Source organism: Narcine bancroftii, chromosome 5, assembly GCF_036971445.1.
Source record: "Narcine bancroftii isolate sNarBan1 chromosome 5, sNarBan1.hap1, whole genome shotgun sequence".
NCBI classification, from domain to species: domain Eukaryota; kingdom Metazoa; phylum Chordata; class Chondrichthyes; order Torpediniformes; family Narcinidae; genus Narcine; species Narcine bancroftii.
This window is the reverse complement of record NC_091473.1, coordinates 253896872-253921159: the sequence shown is the minus strand read 5'-3', so window position 1 is coordinate 253921159 and position 24288 is coordinate 253896872.

Genomic DNA, 24288 nt, shown 5'->3' with positions numbered 1-24288 from the left:
AACACCTTTGGAAGGTGGGAGGAAACCGGAGCCCCTGGAGGAAACCCACGCAGACACAGGGAGAACGTACAAACTCCTTACAGACAGTGCGGGATTTGAACGCCGGTCGCTGGCGCCATAATAGTGTTGTGCAAATCATTAAGCTATCCATGCCATGAGATCTTTAATGTCCAATGTGTGATGCTCGATTTATCTGCAGTTGTGCAGGACCAGAGTTGTGCCAGCTTGGAATACATGCTCAATTATTCTTCTGCAACTTTCTATTCTGTATTCACAGAGCCAGGAACTTGTCAAGAACAAAAATTAATGAGAAAACTGTGTGGGTGTTAATCTCGGTTACATAACCCAGCGCTTCTAGTTCATTACAGCTGAATTAGTTTGTCCAGAAATTACTCTGATCATAACGAAAGGAGAAGCAAACTATCCAACCTCCGCCCCGTCCCGAAAATCACTTCAGTGATTTGGCATGCAAGAACATAAGAAATAGGAGCAGGAGTAGGCCATCCGCCCCATCGAGCTTGCTCTACCATTCAATCGAGTCAACTTTATTGTCATCTGATTGTACAAGTACAACCTGATGAAACAGCGTTCTCTGGTCCTCGGTGCAAAACACGCAGACACACACCCAGACATAACACACATACAGACAAGCAATACATATGCAGGACAAGTATTCATATAGACAAATAATGCAGATGAAGGATGAGTATTTCATCTATTTAAGAAAAATTAAATACTATTTTGTATAAATGAGAGTCAGTGTGAGCGTTTCCTTTGGTCGTTCAGCGTTCTCACTGCCCGTGGGAAGATGCTGTTCCTCAGCCTGGTGGGGCTGGCTCTGATCCTCCTGGATCTCTTCCCCGACGGGAGAAACTGAAAGATGCTGTGTGTGGGGTGGAAGGGGTCATTGATGATTTTGCACACCCTCTTCAGACAATGATCCCGTAGATCGATTGGATAATGGGGATCTGTTACTAGGGTCAAGTCCTCAATGACTGGCCACTGGGGAGTGGTACACCAGGGTCAGGTCATCAATGACTGGCCATTGGTCAGTGGGACACCAGGGTCAGGTCATCGATGAGTGACCATTAAGGAGCAGTACACCAGGGTCAAGTCCTCAATGACTAGCCATTGGGGAGTGGGACACCAGGTTCAGGTCCTCAATGATTGGCCATTGGGGAGTGGGACACCAGGTTCAGGTCCTCAATGATTGGCCATTGGGGAGTGGGACACCAGGGTCAGGTCCTCAATGACTGGCCATTGGGGAGTGGGACACCAGGTTCAGATCCTCAATGACTGGCCATTGGGGAGTGGGACACCAGGTTCAGGTCCTCAATGACTGGCCATTGGGGAGTGGTACACCAGGTTCAGGTCCTCAATGATTGGCCATTGGGGAGTGGGACACCAGGTTCAGGTCCTCAATGACTGGCCATTGGGGAGTGGGACACCAGGTTCAGGTCCTCAATGACTGGCTATTGGGGAGTGGTACACCAGGTTCAGGTCCTCAATGACTGGCCATTGGGGAGTGGGACACCAGGTTCAGGTCCTCAATGACTGGCCATTGGGGAGTGGTACACCAGGTTCAGGTCCTCAATGACTGGCCATTGGGGAATGCTACACTATGGGGACAGATTCTGATGATATGGCAGCAGAAACCAGGTGAAGATGGAGGAACTCAGCAGGGAAAGCAGCATCAGTGGGAAACGAGAATGGTTGATGTCTTTGGCTGCAACTCTTCATCAAGACTGAGGGGTCAAAACCATGTGGAGAGAACCAGGAGTTGTGTCACTTGCTTCTCAGGGTAGATACAATGATTGGCAGTCTACTCATTCATCTCCACAGGTGGGAGGGGGTTAACGAGAATGCAGGTAAGTGCCCTCAACCCAGCTACATCATCTTGCTGCCATTGCACAAGCATGCTCAGTTCTAACTCAACTCCACGGTTAGTGCAATGTTGTTACAGCAATGGTACTTGGGTTCGAATCCTGCGCTATCTACAAAGAGTTTGTATGTTCTCCCAGTGTCTGTGTGGGTTTTCCTCTGTTCAAAACATACTGGGGGTTGTAGGTCAATTGGGTGTAATTGGGTGGCATGGGCTCATAGGCTGGAAGGACCTGTACATCAAAAAAAAATTGAGCAAGCTCTCCCAAGACACTACAAATAAACTAATAGAACAGGAAATTATCCATTATCCTGATGCACTGTGGGATGGTGCATGGTGTCTGTTCTTTCAATCTAACATTCCCACCTTGCTTAGAATAATACAGCAGTGTACAGGCCCTTCAGTCCACCATGTTGTGCAAGCACGTATAAACCTGTTTTGCCATCAATCCAAAACTTCCCTCCCACACACCCATAACCTTCTATTTTTCTTACATCCATGAACCTGAATAAGAGTCTTTTAAATATCCCTGTTGTACCAGCCTCCATCTACCCCCTTGATACTGCTTTCCAGGCACCCACAACTTTCTGTGTAAAAATCTTACCTATGATATCCCCCCCAAATGTTACCTCTACTTACCTCAAACGGATGTCTACTGGCACTGGCCACTGCTACCCTAGGAAACAGGTCCTGGCTAGTCATTTTATCAATGCCTCTCAATATTTTATACACCTATTTAGTCACATCTCATCCTCCATCACTCCAAAGAGAAAAGCCCAAGCTCACTCTACCCTTCCTTATAAGACGTACTCTCCAATCCAAGCAACATCCTCGTAAATCTCCTCTCTAAACCTTCCACATCCCTCCTGTCCTGAGATGACCAGATGAGATAGATAATGCTTTGCAAAAGCCATTTGAATATTTTCAGGGTTACAGAATTGGATTTAGTATCACAACAAATATTCAGCCCATCCTGTTCTATGCTGTTCCACTTGTGCCCACACCTAATTCCTCGCCACCATTCGGGGACCCAAACAGTCCTTCTGTGTTTCCGTGATTTTACTACAATCACGACATCTGTAAACATTTGTGATTCAGTCCCAACACTGGAGGTAAAACCCAGGGGCTTACAGCACGCGTCCGCACACACACACACACACACACACACACACACACACACACACACACACACACACACACACACACACACACACTCACCCACACCCATGCACAAACACACCCACACCCACATTCACAAACACACACCCACGCTCACACACACCCAAACACACACACACACACGCACTCACTTACTCACCCACATACCACACACACACACACACACACACACACACACACACACACACACACACACACACACACACACACACACACACACACACACACACACACACACACACACCCTGTGAGAAAGTAGAACCAAAAATATATTTCCAGCTCAGAATGATGTGCTATTTTAAAGGGAAACCGTCAGAGAATGGTGTTCCAGGTTGCAGAATCCCCCAGTCACTGGTGAACAAGATCATTGTTTTTGGACATTGTTGTAGGGGAAAGAATAGTAAGGGCTCTGCTAGTGGAGGGATGTAAATTGTGCCATCGTGGGAACAGAGAACCAAAGGCAGGTGCATTAGTAGAATTGTGATGGCTCCAAAGTTTCAGGAACACGATTAATGCTGTCATACACTCTTCGCTGTTAATAGGAAATAAGTAAGTTACAGTCAGAACATGCACCGTTGTTGTAAATAGAAATTTGGACCCATTGTTAACTAAGCTAAACTTTTTGATAAATAAGCTTCCTGTTCTGTAATCAACCTTCATCTTGCCAGTAACTAGATCTTTGTAACTCCCATTCTCTAATCAAATCGATATAACTAAATAAATCAAGTTTCTGTTTTTGTGCCCATTGAGAGTAGAAAACCTTTACCAAAATCAGGCTCAGGAGATCAGCTTTGACTCGATGGGCCAAATGGCCTGCTTCTGTTCCTTTTTCCTGTGATCTTGTGACCGGTCTCCTGCTGCACATCAGTTTTAATAAACGTCAACTCCACGTGGGTATTTTGGTCCTACAGACATGACGTCCTCCACAGAGAGCTATCGTAAACCGATCCACTTGACCTCGATCATGTTTGCCCTCTGCCTCCTCTCCATTCGTTCTCCCTTATCTCTTGTCACCCCCTACCCTTAAAGACAACAAGAAGGCAGCCAGCATCATAAAGGGCCCCCCATTGGCCTGGCCACAACCTACTCTCAGGCAAAAGGTGCAGAATCCTGAAGTTTAACGCCTCTCAGTTGAAGAAGAGTTTCTTTCTAACAGTTATCAAGGTCTAGAACCTTAAACCTGACCCTATTGACCCCGGAACCATCAAATGATCTGTTTGACCCATTGAAACATTACCTTCTTTTGTACTAACTGAAACAGTGAATATCTAGTTGGTGCATTTTATGGACCCATGTGGCTGCAGCGAGGAAGAATTTTGGTGCATCTGTACATTGTATCCGTGTGTATGACTATATAAACACAAAACCTTGGCTGTGTGGATTCTAAACTGGTGCCTGCAGTAAGCAGAGGATAGTACTGGATGGAATGTATTCTGCCTGGAGGTCGGTGACTAGTGGAGTTCCGCAGGGATCTGTCCTGGGACCACTGCCCTTTGTAATCTTAATAAATGACCTGGATGAAGACGTAGATGGATAGATCAGCATGTTTACAGATGACACAAAAGTTGAAGGAGTTGTGGCTGGTGCAAAAGGTTGTCATAGGTGACACCAGGACATAGACAGGATGCAGAGTTGGGTGGAAAGGTGGCTGTTGGTGTTCAATCCGGATAAGTGTGAAGTGATGCATTTTGGATGGTCAAATTTGAAGGCTGAGTATGATGTTGATGGTAGGATTCTTAACGATGCGGAAGAACAGAACGAGCTTGGAGTCCCAATCCAGAGATCACCCAAGGTCACCGTGCAGATTGATAGGCTTATGGAATGCTAGTCTTAATTAGTTGAGGTAATGTTGCAGCTCAAAAAACATCTGGTTAGACCTTACTTGGAATATTGTCTTCAGTTCTGGTCAACTAATTGAAGAGGTATGTGGAAGCTATGGAGAGGATGCAGAGGAAATTTATCAAGATGCCTAGATTGAGAATGTGTCTTATCCATATAACCATATAACCATTTACGGAGCGGAAACAGGCCATGTCGGCCTTTCGAGTCCGCACCGGTTCACTAGAACAACTCCACTAGCTCAAACCTCCTGCTCAGTGCCAATAACCCTCCAACCCCCTCACCTCCATGTACACATCCAACCTTCTCTTAAATGACAGAAGGGACCCTGACACAACTATCTCATTCGGAAGATCATTCCATTCTGCCACCATTTGCTGAGTTTAAAAGCCACCTCTAATATTTCTCCTAAAGTGTTGCCCCCTTACCCTTAACTCAATAAGGCAAAGTTGGGACTTTTCTCTTGGATGCGAAAAGGATGGTTTAATTGAGGTCTAGAAGATTATGAGAAGCACGGATAAGGTGGACAGCCAGTACTTTTTTTTTCCCCCAAGGCAGGTAAGGCAAACACCAGAGGACATCTGTATAAGGTGAGAGGAGGGAAGTGTAGCAGAGATGTCAGGGGTAAATATTTTTACACAGAGAGTTGTGGGCGCCTGGAATGCCTTATCAGGGTTGGCGGTGGAAGTTGCTCCAATGGGGACATTTAAAATACTCTTAGACAGGCGCATGGTTTCAAGAAAAATAGAAAGCCATAGGTGGGGACTGTTTAGTTTGTTGAGGAGGTTTACATATGTCAGCACAACATTGTGGGCTGAAAGGCCTTTGCTGTGCTGTAATGTTCTATGTTCTAAAGTTTAGAACCTAAACTGGCCATCATTAGTCATTATAAAAGGCAACTCATGTCTGAATGTTTCAACGTCCCCTTCAGTTGCACTTGGTCTGAGGAATGAGGTCCATTTTTCCACTACCTTAACCTTATTACAAACTACACATAACACATTTTCAGGAATAATTAACATGCTAATGTGCATCAAGGAGAATCTCATTTCCCACCGAGGATCATTAACTCATCCAAGTCATTGTGTTACCACAGACTCATGAATGATTGGTCGGTTTGGGGTTGCAATTAAAAAAACACAGAAATGTTGGAGCAACTCAGCAAGTCTTGCAACGTCCAGAGGAGATAAAGAAATGTAACCGACATATCACCACTGAACCCTCCTTCAAGGTCTGAGAGGTATAAATGGTGCACGGACAGTTCCTATGGACACCGCGAGACCTGCTGAGTTCCTCCAGCATTTCTGTATTTTTACAGCGTCTGTAGACTTCCATGTTTCACTCGGTTTTGGGATATGTCAAGGATTTAGACAAGGGATTTGGAAAGAGTTATTACATGCACTGATTAAAATAAATCTGGGCAGATTTAGTGAAGGTGCAGTATATGCATTACCTTTTATAACATCAAGATGTCCAAGAATGGATTGCAAAACTGTTATGATTCGCAGTGAGGAACGAATTATGGAAGAACTCAGAATCAGTGGGAGAAAAAGAATGCTCAACATCTTGGGCCAGGACCTGTCCTTACAACTGAAAGTGCACAGGGGTGATATTTCTGACTAATTCCCCTCACACACTAAGTCCTGATGAAGGGTTCTGGCCCAAAATGTTGACCATTCTTTATTTCCCACTGATGCTGAGTGTTTGAGCTCCAAATTCCAATGTCTGAAGTCTCTTGTATCTCTATGCAAGTCAGTATTCCAATCAGTGAGATGGTGTGGAGTTTACTGGACATAGATCTGTGATATTTACAACACAGTAGAGGCTATTTGGCCCATCAGATCCCCTGATTCAATCCATCCAATTCCATTCCCTCCTCACCTTATTCTCTGAAGCAAACTCTCTCTTACATGCCCACCAACTCCTCTTTAGATCCTTTCTGTCCCTTTGACTCAAAGGGGCAATTACAGTTGCCAATGAACCAACTAGCATGCCATTAGGATGTGGGAGTGAATTAGACAACACTGCAGAAGAATCTCCCCACAGATTCCAGCACTCAGCTGTAATAGGAACAATATGTAGCGGGCAATTAACCAACTAATCAGCACCTCTTTGTGATGCATAAAAAAATTAAACAGAGTACCAGAAGGAAACTCATCCAGTAGCAGGGTGAATATCATAAAAAAGACCCTTCAGCCCAACTCATTCATGCTAATCCATCTGTCCATGGCCAACTGCAAACAGACAGCACGGAGGTCGGAATGGACCAGGTCCATACACGACAGTGGAATAATGGACACTGACTCACCAAGATCAGCTTGAAGCTACAGTTATTTCCTGATTAAGGAACATAATTTGCTGTAAGCCATAGTGGCAACTGGTTACCTTGTAAAATCAACCTCAAACATCCAATACTTCAAAAAGCGCAACAAACAATCCGATTGAGGATCGCAGCAGGATTGAGCAGCTTGAAAGGGAGAAAAAGAATGGTTGTAGTTTCATGTCATAAACCAACACCTGGACTTCAACTGGAATTAGTACAAAGGGGTGCTGCAGGAACTGTGGGGTCTCTCCATCACCGAGTGTTCCGCACCTGTGGGGTTTCTCTAACACTGTGTGTACCACAACTGTGGGGTTTCTCCAACACCATGTGTACCACACCTGTGGGGTTTCTCCATCACCGAGTGTTCCACACCTCTGGGGTTTCTCCATCACCATGTGTACAACACTTGTGGGGTTTTTCCAACACCATGTGTACCACACCTGTGGGGTTTCTCCATCACAATGTGTACAAACACTTGTGGGGTTTCTCCAACACCGTATGTAACACACCTGTGGTGTTTCTCCAACAATGTGTGTACCACACCTGTGGGGTTTCTCCATCACCATGTGTTCAACACTTGTGGGGTTTCTCCAACACCGTATGTAACACATCTGTGGGGTTTCTCCATCACCGAGTGTACCACACCTGTGGGGTTTCTCCATCACCGAGTGTACCACACCTGTGGGGTTTCTCCATCACCGAGTGTACCACACCAGTGGGGTTTCTCCAATACCGAGTGTTCCACAACTGTGGGGTTTCTCCATCACCATGTGTACAACACTTGTGGGGTTTTTCCAACACCATGTGTACCACACCTGTGGGGTTTCTCCATCACTGAGTGTACCACACCTGTGGGGTTTCTCCATCACCGAGTGTACCACACCTGTGGGGTTTCTCCATCACCGAGTGTACCACACCTGTGGGGTTTCTCTATCACCATGTGAATCACACCTGTGGGGTTTTTCAAATATCGTTAAATACTGCACTGAAGCCCAGCTTGAAGTGATCTTCACATTTACCTCCCCCTGGAACTGGCACTGTTGCACTTTTCCAACCAAACCCACTTTTGTTGCAACTATCTATGAATGCCTCATAAAATAAATGTCTCCTTGACAGTGAGAATCCATCATACTTTACACAGCAGAAATGATTCAAGCAGTTCCTAAATGAAAAAAGATAATTATCACATCTGGTTGCATTTTGTAATTGGTAACAATATTATCCACGGTGCATTTCGCCCAGACTTGTGGATTTAGAAAATCTCATTTAACAGAAGTTTTTCTGTGCATTTTTCTCTTTTGTCTCTCCAGCGTGCTGTTATGAAGGAGTTTTATCAGCCCCTTGCAATACTTCAGTTGTTTTCCTCCAGTTTAGGTATATTTATCAGCACACATCACAGAAAAATACCCAGATTCCCAGTTAGATTAGATACATAACATTGGTTAAAGCCCCAGTGGGAATGATTTCCATATGTTCTTTTCAGTTTGTCATCAAATCCTTCACAAACACGACAGTGTGCGAGAACTCTCTTTTTTTAAAATTCTGGAACAGCAGGAATAATTTCCACAGCTGCCATGTAAAGTTTGATATCTTCTCACTCTCCAAGAGCAGAGATTTATCTCCTGAATATGAATGTGAAGCTGAAGAAACGTAATTAAAATGGGGGTTTTGGTTGAAATTCAACAGCAGAACTCATTCCTTTGTCAACAATCAGTTATTTCCAAAGTGGTTTTCTCAGGTTCCCCAGTTACGTTTGCTGTGGTCCACGTAGTAAATCTTCTTCAGAAGAATGAATGCAGAGTCCAAAAAGAATGGTTTCGTGCAGCTGAGATGAAGCGTCAGAGGTGCTATTGTTCCAAGAATATCCTATGCAGTGTTAAGGTGGAAATGGTGGAGAGCTTTAAGTTCACCAACAACATGCCTGGTCCAACCTTGATGATGCTATCACGATGAAAGCTCACCATGTCTCTACTGACCTTGAAATTCAGAATCAGAGTTTATTGTTCTTAACATGTGGCAGTGTTACAGGTGCAAATATTCCTCTCAATTACTATTTAAAATTTAGGGCAAAAGAAGAGAAAATGAGGTGGTGTCTGTGGTTCGTTGTCCATTCAGAAATCTGACGGTGGAGGGGAAGAAGCTGACCTTGTACCTTTGGGTGTTCGTCTTCTGGCACCTGTACCTCCTTCTTGATAGTAGCAGTGAGAAGAGGGCATGGCCTGGGTGGTGGGGTCCTTGAGGATTGAGGCTGCTTTCCTGAGACACCGTCTCCTGAAGATGTCCTCAATGGAAGTGAAGCCTGATGCCTATGATGGAGCTGGCCGAACTGTCTGTACCCTTTTCCTGTCCTGTTCATTGGCACCTCCGTACCAGACAGTGATGCAACCAGTCAGAATGCTCTCCACAGTCCACCTGTAGACTTTTGAGAGAGTATTTAGAGACATACCAAATCTCCTCATGAAGCATAGCAGCTGGCAAGCCTTCTTCATGATTGCATCGACATAGAGGCTTCAGGAGAGATCTTCAGAGATGTTGACACCCAGCAATTTGAAGTTCTTAACCCTTTCCACTGCTGTCCAACTCATATCAACTAACCACTCCAAATGCCTTACAGCTTGGGATAGGAATTGCTATGCCCAAGACCACAAGAAACTGCAATGAGCTGTGAACCCAACTCAGGCCATCCTATACACACCCCTCCCCTCCATCAGCTCTGACTACACCTTCTGCTAACTGGGGAGAGTGGCATTTATGTTGAAATTCCCATACTGCCCAGTCATTCTCTCTTCTCCCACCTTCCAACGGGGCCGAGATGTGTGATCTTGAAAACACTAACCTCAAGGACAGTTTCGTTCCTGCTGTTATTTTTTAATTTTAATTAAAAAAAAATAGACATACAGCCAGTAACAGGCCCTTCCTGCCCACAAATATCCAAATTAACCTACAACCTGGTACGTTTTGATGGTGGGAGGAAACCAGAGCCCCTGGTGAAAACCCATGCAGACACAGGGAGAATGTAAAAACTCCTTACAGACAGCACCGATTTGAACTTGGGTCACTGGCTTTGGTGGTGAAACTGTTATGCTAAACAAGCTGCAGAGACTCTTAAATGGAGCTCTGATTTAGCAACAGATAATGCCTTTGCATGATTTTAACTGTACTTTTCTGTATTACTTAAATATTGGTTGATCTGCCTGGATAGCACGCAAAATTTAGTTTTTCACTGCATCTCAGTACATATGATGGTAGACAATTTAATACAATTCAATTAAACCAAGACTCTCTACTCAATTAAGGAGAAATGAAAGATTCTGAAGATTAAATTATCCCACTGGCCAATATTCATAGAACAAAGGACAGAGATGACAAAACATTACAGCACTGTGTAGGTCCTTCAGCTCACATATATAAGCCTACCCCATAACAATCTAATGCTTTCCTACCTCACACCTGTGATGTTTCTTTTTATTATAATGAAGAAACTTGGGTTCTTTTAAAACCACTTTATTATCTGAAGTACCCAAAACCATGTTATGGCATCCATCTTGAATCCACCAAAGCTGCAACAATTCATCTCGGATTCCCTCTAGTGGTCAGGAGGATCACTAGCACTCTATCATTCCATCCCCTTTCCTTGAGATGTTTAATCTAACAACATGACACACTAATAAAGTATTCATTTCAATTTAAGGTTCAACACAAATGTAAACACTCTATCAGCATCAGAAATGTTTTAAGTGTGCAGTTCTTTTTCTTTGAGCGATTCAGACTGTCAGATTCAGATTTCAGATATATTGTCAAGAGTACATACATCATAACATATACACTCTGAGATTCATTTTCCTGCGGGCACGGCAAAATTACCATTAATTAGTAGGGCAAAAAATGTCACAGTGTATACATGTAAACCAACAAATAACTGTAAACTGATAAGGAATGTAATCTGTGCACTACAGAAAAGAAAATCAATAAATTGCACAAGTAAGAGTCCTTAAATAAGTCTCTGAGTTTGTCATTGAGGAGTTTGATGGTGGAGGGTAGCAGCTGTTCCTGAACCTGGTGGTGCAAGTCTTATGGCATCAATACCTCTTTCCCGATGGCAGCAGCGAAAACAGGGCATGTGCCGGGTGGTCTGCTCTTGAAGTGAATCGAACAATTTATTGCAGATGTCTAGAGATGCAGTGAAAATTTTTATTTTGCCAGGTCGGCTTTGATGTTGAATCTGACATTCAGATTCTTGATGATCTTCTGTAGAACTGTGTCCTTTTCTGTTTCAGCTGTCAGATACGGAAAGCGATTCAGTGATCAGGTTCATGTAGAGACTCACATCTATCTCAGTGGAACACTCATTGTGTGCTTCACTCTACGCTGTTTCCCTGGATCTAGCACAACTGGCTTCCCTAGTGTGTACTCCCTCTCAACTGGGCCTAAGATTTCACATCCTTTGTCACCAGCAGTGATTCATGTTCATGAGGGACTACTGTGAAGCTGAGGTGGTGCTCTTTATCTTAAACTTTCACCTTTAGTTTACTGTAACTTTTGTGTCAATGTACTGTCCATTGTAGGCTTTCAGCTGTAAAAGATTTACATGGATGTATGGCTTTATCTTCATTGCCCTGATCACGCTCACAGATCAAATTGACCTTTGCCCCTGTGTCCAGCTTGAAAGGAATATTTGTTCCATTTGTATGCAATGACACAGTCCACTTATCCCTCTTGACTCTGTTCACTCTTGGCTGTTCAGAGTTCTTTGGTTTATACTCTTCCTTCACTACCATGTTCACAAAGAGTGTAGCACTGACGGCAGTTTCTTCTATAGTGTGTACAGTGCGCACACTTTCACTTTTGTTCTGTTTCCCTTTGGAAAAACATTGCTTTGCGTAGTGATTCCGCCCTTTGCACTTATTGCAGAGTTTTCCATAGGTAGCAATCTCCTCTTATCGAAAGTCACACCCTGCTGTTCAGCAATCAATCAATCACAAGCCTGAGCACACAGTGTAATTGGCTGGCCCTGGTCATTGGCCCCTGCTCTGCAGAGTGGCGAATTCAGACACTCTCATTGGTCCCTGCTCCGTAGACCAGGACATATTTAAGTTTGAGTGGGCTTATTTTCTCTCTCTCTTTCTCTTTTCCTCCACATGGCGATGCTTCTGCTCCTTGCCCAGATCGTGGTTGCTATGGTGGGCACCGTCTGTGAGGATCGCAGGTAATGGGGCACTGTGCTCCCTAAGGGTAGCCAGGGTATCCCGGTGTACAGAGATACTGGAGCGGAGTCACAGTCCGCTGTATCCCCTGGGGTGGGAGACTGTGAAATCTCCATGTGCCCCTGACGCAAGGGCACATTTTCCCTCAGGGTCTGATACTCAGGGAATCCTCCCCGATGGGTCCCACGGTTGGGTGCGAGTCAACGTTAGAGTGTGAATGTGTAATTGGGAGAGCTGTGGCACTGTTTCATTGTTCAACTGGTTATTTAATAAAGGTCATTAGTGATTGTGATCCAAGTCTTGGAGCTGCTTTCTGCTGCACCAACGAACTCTTCCATACAATACATGTGGGGCATTGTTTTGGAGCATGTTGAGTGCCATGTCATTTGCACTTGAATGTCTCTTCATCTTTTTGTTGTTTCCTACATCTCGTTTTGTGTGTGTGTGTGTATGGACACATACTGTGGCTACGACTATGCCTTTGTTTTCACTCGCGCCAAACTTTTTCAGAGCTAATTCACTGGCATGGCATATCTTCACACCTCCAGCTAAGGAAAGCTCTGTCTCTCACAGAACCTCTCTCTCACTTTCTTATCAATAATCCCAAACACAATTTGATCATGAATTATTGATTCTTGCAGCGATCCAAAATTACGTGTTCTTGCTTTTAATTTCAAGTCCATTAAAAAAGTATCAAAGCCTCCCTGCAGCGGTGTGTGCGAGTAAAACACATATCTCTTGAACATTTTATTTTTCTTTGGTGAACAGTATTCATCATACATCTCTATAAGCTTGTCGAATTTGCCCTGGTCTTCTGCCTTGGCAAAAACAAATGTGTTGAAAACCTCTAATGTTTGAGGTCCCACCATGGGAAGTAGCACTGCAATCTTCCATGCATCAGGTTTGCTATCGACCAATAGCTTGCAGGTACTGCATGGATTGTTTGAACAACCTCCATTCATGATTGACATTTCCAGTCCAATTTACAGTATCAAGATATTTTACACTCTCCATTTCTGCTGATATTGACTGATTCTCTCTCCACACACTTCTGGTGTTTCTTCCACTCCTGCTATGCACACTCCTGGTACCATGTGATGTTTCTTTTTACTGTAATAAAGAAACTTGGGTTCTTTTAAATCAACTATACTTTATTAGCTAAAGTACACAAGACCGTGTGGAGGCATCCATCTTGAATCCAACCAAAGTTGCAACAACTAGTCTCTGACTCCCTCTAGTAGTCAGGAGGATCACTAGCACACTAGCAGACTATCATTACAAACCCCATAATCCTCTATTTACATGTGCCTGTCTAAGAGTTTTCTGAATGACTTTATTGTACCAGCTTCCACCACCACCCCTGGCAAAGCATTCCAGGCACCCGCAGCTCTCTGTGTAAAATAATGTACCCCTGACGCCTTGCCAAAACTTCCCTCCACTCACTTTAAAGGGGTGCTGGCTGTTGATATTGGCAAGGGATGGTTATTGAGTGAAATGTGCTTCAATGGTGGGTTATCCAAAATTCCATGATAAAGGCCTATTGTTCACTGCAAAGGGATTGTTGTCAAAACTTCAAAGAGCAATGTTCTTAGTCTTCACAGGTTGTTAAAGAAAAATAGCAGGTGCAAAAATATTATTTTATAAATGTTTAAAGAAAAACACCTTGTAAAATCTTGATAAAGAACAAGAGACAGAGTGACATAATTTCTCAATTTAGGCTGCAAAGCAGTGGATGTGCTCGATCAACTCCTGCGCTAGAAATATCTTTTGGTTTTGCTCAAAATTCCTCGATGAGACCTCAGCTGCTCCTTTGAATGCTGTGGGCAAAGAACTGGCCTCCTGGGAGTATTGGGGAGGATAAATTAGAGTGAATGAAAGTGTACAGTCATGTACTTGGGCAGAAAAAATAAAGCGGGCAGACTATTTTTTATAAAAGTGGAGAAAACTGAAAACACCCAGAGGCAAAGGGACCAGAGAATCCTCATGCAGGACAACCTGAGGGTAAACTTCCATGTTGAGTTGGTGGTGAAGGAAAATGTGTAAATCACCCCGAGTGGGAAGGTGAGTCATAGAATCTGCAGGGGAGAGGGGTGGGTTGATGAGAATATTGAAAGGCTGGACGGAGTGGACGCGGAGAAGATGTTTCCCGCAGTGGGAGAGTCTAGGACCAGGGGATACAGCCTCAGAATAAAAGCATGTCTCCATGCGACGCTGGTGTTCATTTCAAGAGAAATAGAATCTAAGAGCAGGGATGTGATGTTGAGGCTTCATAAGGCCCTGGTGAGACCTTGTAAAAGTAAAAACACAATGCTGGAGAAGCTCAGCAGATCAAACTGTGTCTTTTGTATAGAAAAGATAAAAATGCTTAACTGACGTTACTGGTGAGACCTCACCTGGAGAATTATGGGCAGTTTTGGGTTCCTTGTTTGAGAAAGGATGTGCTGATGTTGGAGAGGGTTCACAGGAGGTTCACAGGATGATTCCAGGAATGAAAGGGTTATCATGTGAGAAGCATTTGACAGCTCTTGGCCTGTACTCTTTGGAATTTAGGGAAAAAGAGGGGGGTCACATTGAAACATTATGAAAGTTGAAGGGCATGGACAGAATAAATGTAGAGAGGTTGTTTCCCCACGGTGGAAGAGTCTAGGACAAGAGGGCACAACTCCAGGATTGAAGGGCGTCCACTTAGAACAGAGACACGTAGGGAATTTCTTCAGTCAGAGGGTGGTGAATCTGTGGAATTTGCAGCCACAGGCGGTTGTGGAGGCCGGGTCATTGGGTGCATTTGAGGCAGAGATTGATAGGTTCTTGATTAGCCAGGGCATGAAAGGTTATGGGGAGAAGGCCAGGCAGTGGGGCTGAGTGGATGGGCAGAATGTGGGCAAAATGGATCAGCTCATGATGGTGGGGCAGACTTGATGAGTAGAATGGCCTACTTTGCTCCTATGTCTTATGGAAACATGAACGTCTGCAGACATTGTGATTTTAGAAATAACACAGCAATTTTGGAGGAACTCTGCAGGTCTTGCAGCATCCAAAGGAGGCAAAGATATATTGAATAGCTGAGATTTCAGGCCTGAGGCCTTCATCACAGTATAAAAATAAAGCAGGCAACCTGCAAAATTAAAAGCAAGGCCAGGGGGAGAGCACAGACCAAGAGGCAAATGCTGTGGATTGGGCATGGATAGGAGAAAAGGAAAGGTGAAAATTGATTCGTTGAGTGGGGGAGGGGTGGAGTTTGGTTTTGTGAAGGCAGAACAAGGGGAAAGGATAAATTAGAAAAGGGGTTCCCAAAAGGCTAAGTTCAGCATTTTAAGTTTCAAGAAAAAATATGTCTTAATATATTGAAGGTAACTTGGCATCTATCAAAACTAAAATAGAGTGGGCCATACTGCATTAGCTTTCTTGAACAGCTTGCCAAAAAGGTAGTTAACACTCTTTAATAAGTACTGGGTAAATATTTGAGCAAGTTTGGGAATGATCGTTATACTGATACAAAAACAAAGTGATTCTGATCCTCTGCAGAACACAATGATTTCTCTGCAAAGTAAGTATCACTGGATAAATAGATACAGATCCCGGAAGCTGGAACAAAAACTAAACTGCTGGTGGAGCTCAGCTGGTCGAGCGGCATCCATGGAGGAAAAGGGATGGTTGGGGTTTTGGCTCGTTGCATCTGCGGAGGTGGGGGGGAAGATAGCCATGCGCGGATATCCCGAACCCTGGAACTTATCGGACAATGCAGCCTTTTGGAATCGTCAATGGCAAAAAGAATCTCATCTGGTCAGGTACCAATTCTGTAGAGGGAAACAGTGCACATTTTGGCTCTGAGACTTATCACCAGAACTTTCCAAAGGATGTCAAACCTTAAATTTGGTTCTCTCTTTCTCCCTCTCTATCGCTCTTGCTTGTTCTCTCTCTCTATCTCTTGTTCTTTCTCTCTGTCTCTCTCTATCTTTCTCTCCCACTCCCCCTCTCTCGCTCTCTCCCTCTCTCTTTCTTGTTCTTTTCCTCCCTCTTTCTCATTCTTTCTCTTCCTCTCTCTCCCTTCTTTGTTCTTTCTTTCCCACTCCTCTCTCGCTCTCCCTCTCTCTCCAGATGCTGCCTGACCTGCTGAGCTGAATTTATTTCAGGTATTCATCATCTGTAGATTTTTGTCTTTCCCAGCCTTTGGGATTCTTCCATTTGATGTCGAGCGTGGTGTCCTTCCTCTCATGACTGGACCCCACCACTTGCCATTCCTTCCATGCTTGGCTTCCCCACTTCAATGCCTGCCTGCACATAGTGTCACAGTCACGGAGATCACACTCCTGAAGCACTCACTCGCATACAAACGAGCCGAATGGACCTGAATCCTACTGGTCCAGATGCAATGACTATGACTCTGTTCTTGTCCCCTTCCCTGCCACTTCAGAATCAGGATTTATAGTCTTGAACAAGCCGTGAAATTCGGTGTTTGGTGGCAGCGTCACAGGGCAAACATTCAGATTATAACCATCTTACGACATTACTATAAAAAATAAAATAATAACAATTATAGGGCAGTGTCCGTGGATCATTGATCATTCAGGAATCTGATGGCAACGGAGAAGAAGCTGTCCTTGTGCCGCTGAGTTCTCGTCTTCAGGCTCCTGCACCTTTTCCCTGGTGGTAGCAGGGTGAAGAGGGTACGGCCTGGGTGGCGGGGGTCTTTGAGGATAGAGGCTCCTTTTTTAAGACACCACCTCATGTAGAGGTCCTCGATGGAGTGAAGTCTGGTGCCTGTGATGTTGCAGGTGGAGTTAACAACCCTCTGGAGTTTATTCTTGTCATGAGCATTGGCGCCTCTGTACCAGACAGTGATGCAACCGGCCAGAATGCTCTCCGTGGTCCATCTGTAGAAGTTTTCGAGGGTCTTCAGTGACCTACCAGAGATCATTGACCTTCATCACAACTTTAATCTGTATCAGGGACCTGGAATGTTGTTCTGAACGCTAAGGCTCGTGTTGTGGTTAGTGCAACGCTAATGCAGAGCCAGTTTGAGTCCACCACTGTCTGTGAGGAGTTTGTACATTCTCCCCATGACTGTATAGTTTCCTATGGATATGCTCTGGTTCCCTCTCACATTCCAAGACGCAACTTGGACAGTGTGGGCTCATGGGCCTGAAGGGTGCTTCCATGCTGCATCCCTGAATTATATTCAAATTAAATAAAATAATAAATTAATTGCTGCTATCTCCACAGATGCCACTATCTCAGAAGGTCACACTTTTGTCTTGTAAGATTGATGGCAGTGTGCTTGCAATAAATAGACAGATGTCCACACTGTTCCTTGTCAAAGATCCACACAGGGCACAAACAGGTCCTTCAGCCCTTCCAATCCAGCATTCAGTCTGGAGTCTCCTCTCCATTGGGAGATCAAGTGCTCGTCCTTCAACATGACGAGATTGTCTAACCCCACCACCCCCTCAGACAGTGAGTTCCAGTCGTCTTACTCCTTGACACTCATTCTGTACTCTCTCAAAAATCAATCTGTTGGATGAGCTCAGTTGGTCAAGCAGCAGGGGAATAGGAATGGTCGGCATTTGCAGCTGGAACTTTTTATCAAAATCTGATAGAGCGACCTGACTTGAAACCACGACTGACTGCTGCCCCCCACCCCCTCCCCCCCCCACCACTAATTCTGCTTGACCTGCTTCTGGAGCAGATTATTCTTTTCTCCAGGTTCCTCTCTTGGGGCACGGATGTGGTAGTTTTTTTTCACCCCAGGGTGGGAGTAGCAAACACCAGAGGGAGGAACATTTAGGGAAGACATTTTTTACACAGAGGTACCTGGAGTGAATTGTCAGGGATGGTGGTGGAGGCTGGAACAGTGGGGGCATTTAAGAGGCACAAGGATAGAAGGAAAATACAGGGTTATGAGATAGGGAGGGTTTAATTTTTTTTAGGTTTATATACACAACAGCGTTGGACGAAGGACCGGTACTGTGCCATAATGTTCTGTGCTCCATGTTACAAAGAAGGAAACCTGTTAGCAAATCAGGTCACCTTTATTTGACGTTTATACCATGCCTTGAAGGGTAAAGATGAGATAGTGTTTCTCCAGGACCATGGAACAAATTAGGCTTGTTTGCATAAACGGCAGGGGAGGTAGCAGACAGATCTATCGGGATAGGAGATGACTGACCCCTCGCTAAGTGCCCCAGCATTACATAATTTCCCTTCGTATCAGAAAGTTGGAGGTGGTTATTATCACATTTGTGTGCTCTGTCATTGAACATTCAATTCAGAGTAGCAAAATATATTTATTTGTGGATGGTCAGTGAGAGGAAGGGGGCTTGTCGCATATTGACTGTTTGATAACACAGGACAACAAATTTTTTCAATGGGTTTGCCTGCTAAAAAAAAATTGGGGATTATGATGGACAACTTCTCGCCGATCGCAAAGATAATTACTGATTTTCTGTATTATGTGGAAAGTTGGAGAAATGTTAAATTAACTTTAATTGAATTAACGTGTTTAATCACATCATGACGCTGGCACATTGCGTTAGATCAACTGACCTGAAAAAATTTAGCCGTTCATTTTTATTTGTACTCAGCATCTGATGCCTCTCGTGTCAGTGTCCAAGAATAGTCGGGCAGCACTGACGGATTCCAGTTGCCCTGATGCCGCTTTTCCATGTCCCAGTGAAACCTTTCACTGTGTCCGTCACTGACAGCACCAAGATCAGCAGAGAAGACCCCCGTGTGAGAACGCAGAAAATTAACTTTCAACGACGTGCTGCACTTCATGGCTTTAAATGCTTGAAGTAGACTTAAAATATGACATGAAATCAGAAAGGTAGGTTGTAGGTAAAAAATGGTATGTGATAGGAAAATGTTGAGGGGATTTTCATGATCAGAAGCCCAAAATCCATAAAATACATCCAAAAATGTTCAGGAAGAAAAATCTTATTTGTGCAGTGTTATTGGAAAGCTGTGTAATTGAAGGCAAGCTGAATCTGACGTCACTACCTGCAAGCTGACAATAGTTGCTGTCTCAGGATTTATGTAGGACTGCACACACACAGTCACTAGATTATAAAAGGAATTAGAAAAACAAAGTCCTTTCCGTCTTGTATGAGCTGATCCCAATTGATTGAATGAAGTGTTTCTGGAAAAACAGCTTGATGATGTGAGCGTCGACCGTCCACCTTGTGTTCCACCTCAAGGTGACCTTTCCCAGTCTTTACCCAGTTCTGTTGCTCGCTGGGTTTGAACAGCCGATGTCTCCACAAGCCTCCCATCTCATGTGACTGTGGCGTCCTGGCAGGACGATACAAGCAGGTGGTTCACACCAGGATGTGGGCCTCAGTGCTGATGCCCAATACACAGGAAGTGGAGGAGAACAGCAGATGGTTCAGGCATAGGGGGCCCCCCCACATCTCCATCGGGCACACAAAACTCAAAACGGTCAACCAGTTTACCTATCTCGGCTGCACCATTTCATCAGATGCAAGGATCGACAATGAGATAGACAACAGACTCGCCAAGGCAAATAGCGCCTTTGGAAGACTACACAAAAGAGTCTGGAAAAACAACCAACTGAAAAACCTCACAAAGATAAGCGTATACAGAGCCGTTGTCATACCCACACTCCTGTTCGGCTCCGAATCATGGGTCCTCTACCGGCACCACCTACGGCTCCTAGAACGCTTCCACCAGCGTTGTCTCCGCTCCATCCTCAACATCCATTGGAGCGCTCACACCCCTAACGTCGAGGTACTCGAGATGGCAGAGGTCGACAGCATCGAGTCCACGCTGCTGAAGATCCAGCTGCGCTGGATGGGTCACGTCTCCAGAATGGAGGACCATCGCCTTCCCAAGATCGTATTATATGGTGAGCTCTCCACTGGCCACCGTGACAGAGGTGCACCAAAGAAAAGGTACAAGGACTGCCTAAAGAAATCTCTTGGTGCCTGCCACATTGACCACCGCCAGTGGGCTGATAACGCCTCAAACCGTGCATCTTGGCGCCTCACAGTTTGGCGGGCAGCAGCCTCCTTTGAAGAAGACCGCAGAGCCCACCTCACTGACAAAAGGCAAAGGAGGAAAAACCCAACACCCAACCCCAACCAACCAATTTTCCCTTGCAACCGCTGCAATCGTGTCTGCCTGTCCCGCATCGGACTGGTCAGCCACAAACGAGCCTGCAGCTGACGTGGACTTTTTACCCCCTCCATAAATCTTCGTCCGCGAAGCCAAGCCAAAAAAGGAGAATGAGGAGGGCAAGATGAAACGGTTTGTGCCTTCCTCTGAATGGAAAATCATCTTTGAGTAAATAATTAAAGAATAGCCTGAACCTTGTACCATTGTTCCCCTGCCAGACCAGTGCACCTACAATAACTTTCACCGATAGAAGAAACCGTTCCACTGATGATGCTGGTCGACTTCAACTTTAGCTGGGTGTTTAATGTGATCATTCGCCAGAGGCTGGGGGAGAAGCTGTCCTTGCTGCGACTCACCTCCCCTCTCTGACACTGGATCCTGGACTTCCGAACGGAAAAACCACAGTCTGGTATAACAGTGGTTGTCATTCTCTGGTCAGGTACGCCAATTGGCCAACTATACCTATGGCCCCTCCCTTTAAAGGTGAATATTCCACAGCCCCCTCCTGTCCTGTGCAGGATAGTCGAACAATATGGATATGCCTTTGTCCTTAAGAGAATAAAAGCCTGTGGTTTCTCAACAGCAGTCTTTCGAATAATTGATGGTGCTCCACACAGTCTGTCTGGGTTGATAGCAGAACGTTGCGCATTGTCATGCTTACACTTCAGGGCTGTGAGCTTAGGCCACTGCTGTTCATGCTACTGACCCTCGACTGCATCGCCAGATCCAGCTCCAACAGTGTCATCCAGTTTCCAGATGACCCGACAGTCATCGACCTCGTTAGCAACAACGAGGAGTCACACTGCAGAGAAGAGGTGGAAGATCTCGTGAAATGGTGCGAGAGGAACAACCTGAGTCTCAGTGTGGACAAGATGAAGGAGAAAATCGTGGATTTCAGGAGGACCAGGAATGACCACCTTCCACCACACATCAACAACTCTGTAGTGGAGAGAACTTGGTGCTCTCCAGCCTCTCTTCTACAGGTGGTAGAAGAGGTTAGGTGCTCAGAAGTAAATGCACTGCAATTAGCTCCTCTGATAGTATCTCCCAAACCTTCCGTCTTTACCACTGAGAAGAACAAGGGCAAATTTGGCCTTTCCTCTAGCTCTGTCTCTCTCTCGCTCTCTCTCTCTCTCTCTCTCTCTCTCTCTCTCCTTTTCTTCCCTTCTCCCTCTGTCTCCTTTCACAGAACCACCCCTCCCCCAATCAATTCTCAACTTTTCTCCCCCCTCCCCCATCCTGTAATATTCAGTTAATACTTCTTAGAACCATAGAACACTGCAGCACAGAAACTGACCCCTTTGGCCCTTCTAGTCTACGCTGAACCATTTTTCTGCCGTGTCCCATGACCTGCACCCAGTCCATAGCCCTCCATACCTTTCCCATCCATGTCCAAATTCTTCTTAAATGTTAACATTTTTAAAAAGTTCAAATGTTAAAATAGAGTTTCTGTCATAATTGATTCATCGTAGTGAACAGACATGTTCACATCGTGGTGAACAGACATCGTGGTGAACAGACATCGTGGTGAACGGACAACGTGGTGAACAGACATCGTGGTGAACAGACAGCGTGGTGAACAGACATCGTGGTGAACAGACATCGTGGTGAACAGACATCGTGGTGAACAGTCAACGTGGTGAACAGACATCGTGGTGAACAAACAACGTGGTGAACAGACAACGTGGTGAACAGACATCGTGGTGAACAGACAACGTGGTGAACAGACATCGTGGTGAACAGACATCGTGGTGAACAGACAACGTGGTGAACAGACATCGTGGTGAACAGACAACGTGGTGAACAGACAACGTGGTGAACAGACATCGTGGTGAACAGACATCGTGGTGAACAGACATCGTGGTGAACAGACGTGCCGGTCATGTCCCAGTCCTGGAGCTTCTGTGTTGATGGAATCACAAAGAAACCTCATCAGCAGCTATTCTCCATAAAGTATCTGAGGAGGTTTGGTACGTCACCAAAGACTCTTGTAAACTTCTACAGGTGGACCGTGGAGAGGATTCTGCCCAGTTGCATCGCTGTCTGGTAGGAAGCTGCCAACGCTCAGGACAAGAAAAAGCTCCAGAGGGTTGTTAACTCGGCCTGCGACGTCACAGGTACCAGACTTCACTCCAATGGTGTCTGAAAAGAGCAACCTCTATCTTCAAAGACCCCACCACCACCCAGGCCAGGCCCTCTTCACTCTGCTACCATCAGGGAAAAGGTCCAGGAGCCTGAAGACGAGCACCCAGCGGCACAAGGACAGCTTCTTCCCCTCCGCCATTAGATTCCTGAATGATCAATGAACCAAAGACACTGCCTCACTTTTCATGTACTATTATTTTCATTATCATTTGTAAGATGGTTATAATATGGATGTTTGCACTGTGATTTTGCTGCAAAACACTGAATTTCATGACTTGTTCATGACAATAAATCCAGATTCTGATTCTGAAATTGAACCCGCATTCACCATTTCAACTGGCAGTTCGTTCCACACCCCCACCACTCTCTGAGTGAAGAAGTTCCCCCTCATGTTCCCCCTAAACTTTTCCCCTTTCACCCTTAACCCATGTCGTCTGGTTTGTATCTCACCTCCCCTCAGTGGAAAAAGCCGACCTACATTTACTCTGTCTGTCCCCCTCATAATTTTAAATACTATCAAATCTCCCCTCATTCTTCTACACTCCAGGGAATAAAGTCCTAACCTGTTTAACCTTTCCCTGTAACTCAGTCCCTGAATTGCTGGCCACATCCTAGTCAATCTTCTCTGCACTCTTTCTATCTTATTGATATCTTTCCTGTAGTTCGATGACCAAATCTGCACATGATACTCCAGATTTGGCCTCACCAATGTCCTATACAACTTTGTCATTGCATCCCAACTCAATATTGTACTCAATACTTGGATTTATGAAGGCCAATATGCCAAAAGCTCTCTTTACAACCCTTTCAACCTGTGACGCCACTTTCAGGGAATTATGTATCTGTATCCCCAGATCCCTCTGTTCAACCGCACTCCTCAGCGCCCGACCATTTACCATGTATGCCCTTTCTTGGTTTGTCCTTCCATAATGCAACACCCCACACTTGTCTGCATTAAATTCCATCTGCCATTTTGCAGCCCATTTTTTCAGCTGGTCCAGATCCCTCTGCAAGCCTTCTTTGCTTTCCTCCAATCTAAATATTTATTTATTTCATTGTTTGTACAGATGAAATACTTGTCCTGCATGTGTATTGTTTGTCTGTACGTGTGTTGTCTGGTTCTGCGTCTGCATGTTTTTTTGTACCGAGGACCTGAGAACGCTGTTTTGTCAGGTTGTACTTGTGCAATCAGATGATAATAGACTTGACTTCACTTGATATGTGACATCACACACATCCCTGAGATTCTTTCTCCTGTGGGCCAGGCAAAATTTCACCTTATCAGAAGTACAAAAAATAAATCTGTACTTAAGAATAAAATACATTTACAAAAAGAGAGAAATGCAAACAAACTGTGCAATACAGAAAATAAATATTCAATAATAAATAATGTGGAAAATAAGAGTCCTTAAACGAGTCCCTGATTGAATGTGTTGTTGAGGAGTCTGAGGGTGGAGGGGGAGCAGCTGTTCCTGAACCTGGTGGGGCGAGTCTTGTGGCACCGAGACCTCTTTCCTGATGGTAGCAGGGAGAACAGAGAACAGATTTTCTTATCTGTTATTAAGAATGTGTTTCATTCATTCGAA